The sequence below is a fragment of the Henckelia pumila genome, chromosome 4 (assembly GCF_033568475.1).
Source record: "Henckelia pumila isolate YLH828 chromosome 4, ASM3356847v2, whole genome shotgun sequence".
NCBI classification, from domain to species: domain Eukaryota; kingdom Viridiplantae; phylum Streptophyta; class Magnoliopsida; order Lamiales; family Gesneriaceae; genus Henckelia; species Henckelia pumila.
In genome coordinates this window covers 69643310-69656788 of record NC_133123.1, presented here as the reverse complement: position 1 = coordinate 69656788, position 13479 = coordinate 69643310, and the positions used below count along the sequence as shown (strand labels likewise).

The 13479-nt window shown below is 35.4% G+C and overlaps 1 long non-coding RNA gene across 1 annotated transcript; it reads right to left on the bottom strand.

The window, feature by feature from the left end:
* Positions 1-10431: 10431 nt before the first annotated feature.
* Positions 10432-11131, bottom strand: LOC140859850 (uncharacterized). Its single transcript, XR_012143547.1, has 3 exons — positions 10938-11131; positions 10646-10774; positions 10432-10556 (listed from the first exon to the last, which is right to left on the bottom strand). It is a non-coding gene; the product is annotated as an uncharacterized lncRNA (long non-coding RNA).
* Between the last annotated feature and the right edge of the window lie 2348 nt (positions 11132-13479).

The window sequence follows — 13479 nt, the reverse complement described above, 5'->3', positions numbered from 1 at the left end:
TTTGAGGTGGGCGAGAAGGTATTCTTGAGAGTTTCATCGTTTCACAGGATTTTGAGATTCGGTCTCAAAGGAAAGCTATCTTCGAGATTCATTGGTCCCTTCGAGATCTTAGAAAGTATTAGAGATTTAGCTTACAGACTAGCACTGCCACCGTATCTGCCTAGTATCCATGATGTATTCCATGTGTCACTGTTGCGACGATATATGGTGGATGAGTCTCACGTTTTACAGCCGTCAGAGGTACAGTTGGATACTGATCTGACATATGTTGAGATACCATTGCGTGTCCTGGATCATAAGGACAAGGTGTTGCGGAAAAAGGTCATTCATATTGTTCTAGTTCAGTGGCAGCGTAGAGGCACGGAGGAAGCCGCTTGGGAGCTAGAGAGCCGCATGAGTTTGGAACACCCTGAGTTGTTTTGATGATAATTTTGATTTTAGAAGTGTAATTTTTAAACGTTAAGTTGTAATAAAAATATGTTTGAAGCAGTGTGTAATCTTGTTTACTTAATACCTGATTTCGAGGACGAAATCTCTTAAGTGGGGAGAATGTAGTAGCTCAGTTCCATTTTTACAAGATTAATTTGACTAAACATGTTTGAAACAAGTAAAACATAATTAAGGGATTTTATTTATGTCAAACGGACCAAGAAATCGAATCCAGAATGTCCAAAAGTGGTAAATGGGATTATTGGGCTCGGGTTGTTCGGAAGGTTCAAACCCAAACCAGGTAGGGATCGGAGGGTCCGAAGGGTTCAGAATAGGCGAAGGAGTTTGAAAGCTATGGTATGTTCGGAACTTCCGAAGTACGATCGTAGCTTCCGATCGCAGTTAGGTCATGCGCATTATCGACATGTCAACTCGCTCGGACACGCAGGAGATCAGAATGTTCGAAGGTGAGTTAAGAGCTTCCGATCGTTTCATTTCTACGATGTGGCTAGCATACGAGTTTGGAGCTTTTGAAGAGGATTTCGGAGCTTCCGAACTCTATCTATAAATATGGCATTCGAGTAGGGGTGGGCATAATTTGGTTAAAACCGAAAAAATCGACCGAACCAAAAAATTCGGTTTATTTGGTTTGGTTTTTTTGGTTTTTCGGCCGGTTTCGGTTTTATATATTAATGAATTCGGTTATCCGGTTCGGTTTACGGTTTTAGCTTCTCAAATAACCGTAAAACCAAACCGGCCGTATTATACTTAAAATAGGGTATTTATGTATATTGGGCCATATAGTTGGGCCTATAGACATCACTTTTTTTATCGAGCCGCGTAATAGTTTAATTGTATTAGGGATTAACTCATTCGCTGTCGCTTTCTTCTTTACCAGTATCCGCTTTCTTCCTTAGGCCATCTCCAATGCAACACCAATTTGGTGTATTACACCAAATTGGTGTTGCAATATCTACTCCAACCCAGCGCTATTTTCAGCGTCAGGTTGGAGTAGAGGAAGTTCATCTACGCTATTCTTTTTATTTTTTTTCTTTTTTTTCTTTTTTTTTTTCTTTTTGTTTGTAATTAATTCTTTAAGTATTTAAATAAATAAAATTAAATTAGTAAATTAAATAATAATTTTAAATATTTTAATAAATAAAATAAAATATTTTAAAATTTTTAACATAACTCTTAAAATATATGTAATTAAAAATTTTAATTCAATAATATTTTTATATATAAATTATTATTTAGATAATACTGATATTTTAATTATTGTGTTTAAAAATATTTTATGGAATAAATTAATTGTTGTAAATAAAATAATAAAGAATATTTCGAGAATATTCCTTTTAGTGTAGAGTTTAGAGTTAATGGATTGGAGATGAGTATTGTATTTGGTGTAGGAATTATACTATTTTGAAGTTAGTGTTACACTAAAATAGCATAATAGGTTGGAGATGGCCTTAGTCCTTACCAGTAGGCGATAAGTTCTCCATTATCTTCTTCAATCTTCATTGCCACATTTGTGCAGGTACTTCAATCAACGATTTGCACTTTATCTTTTTCGTTTGTGGATTAATTATTTTATATTAATTAGTTTGTCCATTCTTTGTTATTTTATAAAAAATTTCTAATCGGCAAATACTTTAAAGTAGTCTAGATTTATGAATCATGATTGAAAGCTTCATTATATTATTATATTCATTGAAGCAATTTGTTTGCACTTTTTTTGTAGAATACACGTGCTATTTTTTTCCTTGATTTTATTACAACAAATTTTTATTTTTTTAACGGATGGCGGAAAAGGAAGGCGTGATCGATGAAAGCAAAGGTTCAAATGATAACACACCTAATTCTTCATCTGCAGATTCGGTTGGTGTTGAGAGAAAGCAAAAATCTGTAAGAAGTAGATCTACAGTCTGGGAACATTTTGAGAAATTTGATGATCCTTGTAATGGAATATTTATTGCTTTTCTTCACAATAATATATTTTTGGAGATGACGATGGGAAAGATGTTAGCCATTAGTTGCTGTAACTGTAAGTTTACATTTTTAATTTGTTGTATTCATAATCAATTGTTGACTGTAAATTTTTTTTCAAAACAGGTTTTTGGAGCTGTTTGGGAGTTGAACTTTTGGAAATTGAAAGTATCCAAGGATTATTATATCTTAAAAAAAATTGTATGTTTTTTTTTTGAAAACATATGCCTCTGCACATGATTGTATTTCAAATTGTTAATCATATGCATATTTTTTTATTTATTGATATTGATTCTCAGTAATGCATTGTATGTATAACAAACTTTTAATATTAAGTTTTTTATATTTTGATTCTAACTTTAGCTTTAAATTCATAATTATTTTAATCAATTTTTTTTTTTTGTCTATATACTAATATTTTTAATCGCTCAAAATCAATTTAATTTATTACTTAATCGTATATAACCGGCCAATCAAACCGGACCGTATTACAAAAAAAATCGGACCGAACCGTAATAACATGGTTTGGTTTCGGACCAAAGATTTTTAAAACCAAAACCAAAAAAACCGAACCGTAGTAGAGGCAAATCGGACCAAACCGACCGATGCCCACCCCTACCTCCGAGGCTCACTTTTATCTTTCCAATTCACAACTTTTATCTCTTGTTCTTGGTTAGTAGGGGCTTTCCAGCCATCTTTATCAAGGGACGAGGCCTTGACGAGGCGTCCAGAAGTCGTAGTGAAGTTGTGCCCAAATTCTGGGGTATTCGACAACAAAGGACTAAAGACGGACAAAGATATAACCCTAGATCCTATAAAAAGTTTGAGAGTATCTATTAGCTTAGTTAAGGCTTTTAGATGTTGTTTAGTGATATAGTAATCTTGTGATTATATGCTTGGACAATAGAGTTGGTGTAGCTTGCCTAATAATATTAAGGTACGAAAGTACTTTTCGAGATACCCTGACTGAGTATGCATATATTATGTGTGGCATTATTTATATGACATGATTTTATCTGCATATATTATGTCATGTTATTATGTTTCATGCATCTTGAGCTTGTATCCTTGTAATATCCTGTAGTAGGGTTTTCACTATATCCTGTTAGTGGATGGTTGGACACGTAGATTCGTGATCAGGTCACCTATATCCACTGTCGGGTATGTGAGCTATATCTTGGTGCGGCGGCGCAAAGTGCTACATACCTAGGGCCCGAGTCTGTTCTTTACTAGAGATTCTTGACCTCGAGTTTTGGTAACCCATTCACTTGCATTCATGCACATAATATTTGTATACTTATACTCTTGTACTGAGCGTAGTTAGCTCACGTACTTCATTTATGTGATTATTGGACACCCTATTCGATGGGACAGGCCTCAGGTTGTATACCGCAAGAGATGCTGGGAGATCCTAGATGCCGAGGTTGTTAGCATGAGGAGTTTTCCGTCACAGTGTTTGTGTATCGGTTTCAGGGGTATTGGTTTTGGGAATATTTTATTCGATATGATTGTATTAACTTAAGATTTCAGATCTCTTTATTTTGGACTATATAACTTTAATTTAGTTTTTGTTGTTAATTATCTAATTATGTTTGATTAGGAATTATTGCATTCTTAAGTTTTTAATTAGTAGGTGATCACGGTGTGGGTCACTACAGTTCATGTGTGCACTGTTGATGGTACTTTCTGTAGGTTTAGCGTGCTGTCGATTGTATTTCAATAGCGTGCGTCATGCACTGTCAATGGCCTTTTTTTGACAATCAACATCTCGTAACTTTGCAGCATTTAATGTGCGCTGCAGAAAGGCAATTTGTGCGCCGCGGATAGTAATTTTTGTTGTAGTGTAGACTAAAAGCTATTATAATATTTCTTGCATAAGCTATATTCAAAGATTTCAAAGTGTACTAGATGGATGTTAAAAGTTCTTTCTTGAATGGCATGTTACAAGAAGAGGTTTATGTAGAATAACTTCCTGGTTTTCATAACCATACTCATCTTGATTATGCTTTCAAACTGGAAAAAGAACTTTATGGTTTGAAACAAGCACGTCAAGCCTGGTATGATACTATATCAAAGTTCTTTATTGATCGTGAATTTGTTATTGGAAGTGTAGAAAAAATCTTGTTTAAGTTTACAAAAGTTGATCATACTTTTTTTATTACATATTTATGCTGATGTTATAATATTGGGTCAACTAACCCCAAACTGTGTTAAAGGTTTTCTAAGATGATGCAGGACAAAATCGAGATGAATATGATGAGTAAAATGACATTATTTCTGGGATTTCAAGTGAGACATCTCGAAAATGGAATTTTCATCAACCAAATCAAATATACAAATGAGCTTCTCAAAAAGTTTTGCATGGAACTTGCTTTGTAGATGCAAGTCCTATGAGTTCCTTAATCAAGTTAGACATAGATGAAGGGGAAATCTCAGTAGACCAGTCTATGTACAGAGGGCTTATTGGATCTTATATCTATCTTACTGCCAGCAGACCATATATCATGTTTTCTGTTTGTCTCTCTGCCAGATTTCAAGCTGATCCTAAACAATCTCATTATGTGGCTGCCAAACAAATTTTGAAGTATTTGAAAGGCACACATAATGTTGGATTATGATATCACAAAGATTCAAGTTTCAATTTTATATGTCACTTAGATGCAAACTACGCTGGATGCAAAGTAGACAGAAAAATTCTTGGAGATGGATTGATTTCGTTGATCAGCAAGAAACACTATAGCTATATCTACTCCTGAAGCTGAGTAACTAGCAGTTGGAAGTTGTTGTTCACAATTGTTCTGGATTCAACAACAGCTGAGAGACTATGGTCTCAACTCATCTTAGGCACATATATTTGTGACAACACTAGTGCAATTGTCATCACATACAATCCAGTGTTTCACTACAGAACAAAACATATTGACATCAGACACCACTTTATCCGAGATCATTCCATGAACAAAGACATCATACTGGAGTACATTTCGATAGATCAACAAGTGGCTGACATCATCATCAAGCCACTCGAACGTTAAGTTTTCATATTTTAAAAGTATTCTTGGCTTAGTTGATTTAAATTAGTTATGCATTATTCGGGGGGTATGTTATTTCAAGCTGATAAGACTGTTGTTAGATCAGTTTGGAAATATCACACCGGAATAACTTGATTATGAAATTGAGCTGGTGCAGCTCAAAATTTAAAATCCACTCGATTTCAATTCAAAAATTCAAATTTTGATGTTTTTATAAAGTAGTTCCGGATCAATTGACAATCACTTTTGAAATATTAATTTTTTTAAACGTCCCGCTTAAATTTTATCATTTATTTAATTTTCTTTAATAAAATTATTTACCGCATTACAACTGTAGTTTTTTTACTTTTTCAAAATTTAAACATGTTGCCACATGAGCCGACATGTTTACCTAAGTGACTTTATATACTCCATCGTTTGAAATCTATCTTTTCTTGTTCTTCAGTGTACTCGATATTTTCTAACTACAAAAAAATTTCTGTCTACTTCAAGCACTCGTTGGTTTGTCTGAATTTTCCAATGTTTCTACACAACTTTGAACTGGATGAGGACCAAGTACTCTCTGACTCAGATTACCATCAAGATTCCCACAAAGAAGGAGATCAAGATGGAATACAGGTTGTTAGCCCATATTGTGGCCAAGTCCCTTCTGGCCAAGGCAAGCTCCTTTGACATCATCACTATTAAGAAGTTTGAGCTTATGGTTGCCATTCCTTTGTCCCCATCAATTGGTCTGAGGTACTATCTAAGGTGTTAACTTCTATGATCACCATCCCGTATATTCAGTCACAGGGATTCATGGTTCAAGTAAGCTATCTGCTCAAACAACATAAAATCAGTCTGGGAGCCTCTTCTACTCTGCATGTTCATAAAATTTGAATAAACGATCCATTGTTGCATACCGTACCAAGCAACTCACTCCTATCAAGAAGGAGACTTGCACCGAGGAGGTGTTAGAAGAACCAATGCAGACAGAATCAATTTAGAGCCTATCAGTCCGCGAACAACCAGTACCGACAGAGCATACCAAGTCTGTGAAGAAAAGACACATCAAGAGGAAGCTAATCACTGCTGAGTCAGATGAATCTGAGTCAGATCATATTCCTCTCTCAAAGATCATTCCATCATCTCCTACATTCCAAAAGATTAAAAGATCCAGGCAGGTGAAGCATATCATTACTCCTCCATACTAGCCAGCTGCAATTCCAGTCATTTCTATTTCTAAATTCCAGGATGAAAGTACTGAGTCTGTTCTAGAAAAACTCAAAGGCAAAGGAAAATTGGTTATGAAAGAATTGGAGGCACAAATTCTAGAGGAATGAAGTTACTAGGATAGAAAGAGTCTCTTTAGACTAAATTACTAAAAGTTCTAACCGAGAGTCAATTGGATTTAGTTTGTGTAAGCTGTTATATAAATCAAAGTCTCCTAGTGGAAAAATCCTTCTGGAAATAGAACAAATAGAGATGTTGATATGAATCTAAAAAGCTATCGAAGATTCATATTGTTCCAAGATTTTTCTCATAATTTACCATCGAGATTAGAAGGAATTGGGATCCATGAAAATCAAATTGGGGAGCAAGGGAGCCAAGTTGGAATGCATGGAGTTCATGGTAGAGTACTGAAATTTTATGAAGATTCTAGAGAGATCAAAATCCAATCTCCACCTCCAAAATGTATTTTAGGATGTTATGAAGCTACGGTTAAAATTTCGGCTCGATCCGACGGCTAGAACTCGAGATATGAATTTTTAAAGAATTATGCACAATTTGTAACAGCTTCAGCGCCTAAGCACCCGAGCCAAGCGCCTAGGCTCTAGTACGGCGTGTAGTGTGTGTTTTTGGATTTTTGTATATTTTTTTATTATTTTGAGTATTTTTTATTATTTTGAGTATTATAAGCCTATTAGAAAATTTTTAGTTGATATCTTTTGATATCTTTTCTATTATTGTGCGTTATTTTTTATTATTTTGTAGTTGTATTATAAATACAACATATATATTCATTATTAAATACAATACAATGAAGATTATTGATTATTGATTTTTATCAATGATAATTTTTTCTAGAATTATGTCAAAGCTTTGTTTTGTTTATCCAAAAATCAAACTTACCAAAGTTTTATAAACTTTGTGGCGTTTGTCGATTGTTCTTCTTCGTGGATTGTCAGAAATAACTTTTCCTAACGTTCCGTTGAGATCAATTGTTTATCTCGTGATTATCTGTTGCTAGTTTTATTGTAAATTAGATGTGGATAACCAAAAACTGTGATTATATGTTGCTAGTTTCATTATAAGTTAGAGGTGGATATCCGAAACATACTTTTTTCAAAAGATCGGGACAACATTATTGAGTCTTTTTGTTATTGAACTGAGGGTGCGATTCTTTATAATCGTGTTTGTTTTTCATGACATCCAAGATTCTTATCATTTGGTATCAAAGCTTAAGGTTCCATTGATTCAAGTAAGTCGTATCTTTCTATTTGTTCTTCTTATCTATTCTTCATTTTTCTTATCCGTTCTTCGTTTCTGTTTATCTTGTTGCCCAAGTTTCTTGTATCTTGTGCTACAAGTTATTTTTGAAAAAAAAAACATAAAAAAATTCGAAAATTCAGAAAAAAAAAAGAAAATAAAAGAGAATTTGGAAATTGGTGAGAAAAAAAAGGAAAAAAGAGGAGAGAAGAAACGAGAAAACTTGTGGCTAAATTTCTTGCAGGTAAAGGGCAAGATTTGAGGACAAATTTTTTGAAGAAGAAGAGTCTGATATGAATCTAAAAAGCTATCGAAGATTCATATTGTTCCAAAAATTTTCTCATAATTTTTCATCGAGATTAGAAGGAATTGGGATCCATGAAAATCAAGTTGGGGAGCAAGAAAGCCAAGTTGGAATGCATGGAGTTCGTGGTAGAGTACTGAAATTTTATGAAGATCCTAAGGAGATCAAAATCCAATCTTCACCGTCCAAAATGTATTTTAGGATGTTATGAAGCTACGGTTAAAATTTCAGCTCGATCCGACGACTAGAACTCGAGATATGAATTTTTAAAGAATTATGCACAATTTGTAACAGCTTCAGCGCCTAAGCACCAGAGCCAAGCGCCTAGGCTCTAGTACGGGATTTACTCACACTCAGCGTGTAGTGTGTGTTTTCGGATTTTTGTGTATTTTTTTTATTATTTTGAGTATTTTTTATTATTTTGAGTATTATAAGCCTATTAGGAAACTTTTAGTTGATATCTTTTCTATTATTTTGTGTTATTTTTTTATTATTTTGAGTATTATAAGCCTATTAGGAAATTTCAAAATATAAAATTTAATAATCAATTTAGAAAATATTTCTACCTAAATAAGTTAAAAAAGAGAGAACATTTAAAGAGAAGAAAAATGTGTTAACTACAAATGTGATTTGAAAGAGAAACTAAATATGTAACATCTTATTATTGTACTTTATGCTTCAATGTTTGTATTTTAATAACTTTTATGGAATTAGCTTCAACGTTCGTATTTTAATGACTTTTATTAAGTTATTAAAAATCTATTGACAATTTAAATACATTTAAATTTTTATGAATTTTTTAATCGTCAAAATTAAATACAACGTGACTTTTTAAAACGAAAGATTATTTTGAATTATATTAGATTTCTATGGATTTTATAAACGTATAGATTGAATAATTTTTGACATTTATACTCCACAAGACTCTTCACAGGTTCAGCTCTAAAAAGAGTCGCAGTGGATATAGGTTGGTCAAATTCAAGCAGGTTTTCTCTTCCGCTCGCTTCATCATTTTTCATTTTATTTTGAAGATATTTACTTTAATTTCAATTATTATATATTACAAAACGTAAGCCAAACTTTGGATATGCATTTCGAAAAACGTTTTAGTATGGAGTTTTTTTTTTTGTTTGTTTGTCTAGCACTACACCCAAATCAGGTTTATTTCTCAAAACACAATCTTATTCAAACTTTCCACCATGCAGCATCAGAACCAGCAAATCTCCAAAATCAGCTACGGATCAATCTCTGAGATCATTTTTACTGCATTAGCATTTAACAAAAAAATACTGATGAGAAAATACTTTATATAAGCATGAAGAAAGTCTCAAAGTTACACTTTTATCAGCCGAAAAAGGGGGTCACTCATCGAGTCAGAGATACATCATCATACGAATTACAAAAAATAACAAAGAAGGCACATATAGATGGAGGAAATTATCCAAGAAACATCCAAAAATAGTGTCATGGAGGTTAGGAATCACAAAAAGTAGAACTGGTGGCACCATCGAAACGAGAAACATCACAAGCACTGACATTGGAACAAAACAATAACACAGGTAGCACCATCGAAACCAGAGCCATCACAAGCAATGTCATCAAGACTTAATTTGGAACAAAACAATAACACGGGGTTTCAAGATTATCAGGTCGAACTAATCACAAAAACAGTAATGAATGTCATAGTTAGATAGATGTCGAGCCATCACAAGCAATGTCATCAAGACTTAATTTGGAACAGAACAATAACACAGGGTTTCAAGATTATCAGGCCGAACTAATCACAAAAAAGGTAATGAATGTCATAGTTAGATGCCTACACACAAGAAAATTTCGAATCAACAACATAAAAATGCACAACTAGTAACAAAATTACAAGCAGAACCATGTAGATCACAGTACCCGCCTATTCAATTTCACATGCTCATTCCTAACCAACATAATCATCATCACCGGACAGAAGTTTAATTTCATCATCATCCTGAAAAAAACAACAAAAGCCAACTTCAAAACTTCTTCGGCCCAAGATTAAAGAAAGACAGAAGAACGTTTTGTCTTTTGGTGATACAAACATAATTAGAATCTAGTTAAAATTCAAAATGTATTCCTCATCCAACTTCAAACAAGATATATAATAAAAATTAACAAGGTCTGCACGGTGAAGAAGATGACACCTTAATCTCACAAAATAAAGCCTTGTCCCCACCCACTGTAGAAACAACACCTCGAAAAACAAGGCACTCCTCGCTTCCATCTTCCTGTGCCCTGAAAGTCAACCCGTAATATGAACCCAAACAATTGATCTTGCAAACCTTCATAAGCCTGAAACTCTTCAACTATAACCAGAAGAAGAAATGCAGAACAAATTATTAAAAAAGATCAAGTAATAGTAAAAGCTGTAAACACATTAAATAACTTATCCAACATTGGTGTCATTGTAAAATTTCAAAGCTAACTCTGCCATATCTCTCAGAAAAACCAGTTTGTCTGCATTTTTATACGTGATTGCTCCGCCACATGATCCGTTCGGTGGGACATTACATAAATCACACATCTGTCAACAAGTTAAGTTTAACAACAGATTAGGTTGTTTGCATTCATTGTTTAACATGGGCAAGTTACCATGAAATAATCATCAAACATGTTATATCAACGTTGTTAAGGGAAAAATCTATATGATCCCAAAAGATTAAATAACACGGAAAAAAATTTCATACTCGACGTAATTGTGACAAGGAAATGTCCGGAACTGCCTCAAGCTTTGACATTGGAAGGCATATGTGCCGGGGTGCCCATGGTGACATGGCCCCTGTTTGCATAACAGTTTTTCAATGAAAAACTGGTGACTGATGTTTTGAGGTTAGGTGTTTCTGTTGGGAATAAAATATGGCGGAACGTTGGAAGCGAAGGGGTGGCGAGTACGGCGGTGGCTACCGCGGTGCGGCGTGTGATGGTGGGGGAAGAGGCGGAGGAGATGAGATGCAGGGCTAAGGAGTGGAAGGAGATGGCAAGAAAGGCTGTTGGAGAAGGTGGATATGTTAGAGTTTTCTCAATAATCATGTTTATACAATATATGAACATGATAAATAATATGCGGAAGCAAGATCGAGTGTTACCTTCAGCCATCGAATAATTTGTAAGTGTGCTGCTTTTCTCTCCAGTTGAAGCCTTCTAAACACTCCAACTCTCTCGTAGATGGTGTATTTGTGTTGTTATGAGTTGTGTGTTTAGGGACCTCAAGAGCCTCAATATTTATAGGCAAATTCTCATACCATCAATGAGTGTTTGGGAGCACGAGATTCAAAATAAGTGTGAGTTGCGTGTCTCACTTTTCTGAATGTGAGACGTCATATCCACAATGTTCAAGTATGGCGGCATCGGTCGTCACCGCTTTCGTCATCAAAGATATCTCGTTTAATTATGTGTCATATTTTCTTACAGTCTCCCACTTGGCACATATACAAGCCAATATATATAAAAAAACAAAATACATGAATCATGGCAAAAAGTTCAAGTTTGGGGGGATTTGATAAGTGCAATTTTTGCACTTATATTTCATATGAATTAGCTTGGCTTTTGTTGTGTTTTGAGCGATATTATGCATTTTTTTTGTTGTTAGTGTCGTTTGCAGGAATTTAAGTGATATTTATTTTAGTTGATCAAAAGAGTCAAAAAGATGCAAAAAGAGTGAAGAAAAGAGAAGAGGAAAAATGAATTTAAGTTGATCAGGTCAGCGCCCCAGAGCCTGAATTCCAGCGCTATACGGAGTCTTTCGAAAGGTGAAAAGTCGAGGAAATAGCGCTCCAGCGCTATCATACCAGCGCTCCAGCGCTGTTGAGGAATAAAGTCGGGCGCTGTAGCGACCCAACCCAGATCCACTACCTAATCAAAGTTAAGAGCATAATTAAGCATGCATTAAATAAATCGCTGCGGAAGACTTAAATAAAAATAGACCGGCAGAATACAACCGATTAATAAAATTCGATTTTACAACTCAATCGAATAAATAAGCCAAAAGGGCAAAAACCTACAGCTAATCCTGTTGTCTTCACTGATCACTGGCTACTCCAAGCTCCTGGTGCTCAATCCTGCACCTGTACCTGCCCCGTCGAATGGGGTGTCCAGATACACAGAAAAGACTGGACGTGAGCTCTAAGCTCAATACGAAAGCACGAATAAAACATACAAATATGATGCATGCACATGACAGGGTATCCATATCTGGGATAACTGTATACAACTGCTCAGTAATGGCGCCTAGGACATGAGTGGTACAACCCGGGGAGCAAACCCTGCGTACACTGCTCATTCCTAACGGACGTAGACCGTGTCTTACAGATGCCAGTGCCGGCTAACCCGTCGGTCGCGGGCCACTCGACATCAACCGTTCGAACAGGGCTGAGCGGCCTTACATGGCTCATCTCAAAAGATGGACAGACACAATATGATATGCACATGCTGCATAATAATATGACACACAAATGCAACATATAAGCATGCAAAACCCGCTGGCTATCTCAGTCAGTACTTACGTACCTTTCTTTTACGGGCAGTCCTAGCAGTCCCACTCTAGGTTTCAAGCCTACATCAGCTCTACAATGCAAATACTCATGCATCATTAATTAAGCTCTAAAAATCTTAACTAAGCTATTGCATACTCCTAAATAATTTAAGGAGACCATACCTATACTGCGTCCGTCGTCAGCCCGCTGATGACAATTGCCTCGAAACTAGGCCACAACTCCGCTACGACGCCTGGATCGCTATGCCACTTCCGAAATCCCAATAGGATGCCTAGATTTCCTTAGATCTGAGTTAGAAGGCTAAGAAATCGAGAGAGAAGAGAGGAAAGAGGTGCAAGAAATGAATTCTCGGACCCTCTATTTATAGACACGGAACGGAACGTCCGTTCCTCAACGTTACGTCCGTTCTGCCTGACGAATGTTGCTTTCGATCCCCATCGTTGCTTTCGATGTCCCATCAAGTGCGTAAGCAATGACGTAATATTTTTGACGTCACAGATGACATCACTACCAGAACGTTTCTTCCGTTCATGAACGTTGCTTCCGTTCTGAGCCCCCCCTTCGGCCTTTTCCGATCATTCTGAAACCATTTTCAAAGTCCGTTCATCCAACAGAAACTTCCTTAATCATGTTTTATTTAATCTAAACATGATCCTATGATTAATATACAAATTAATCATTAATTACAGATACGGGAAACTACAGGCGCTCCAGCGCCGAAAGATAGCGCTCCAGC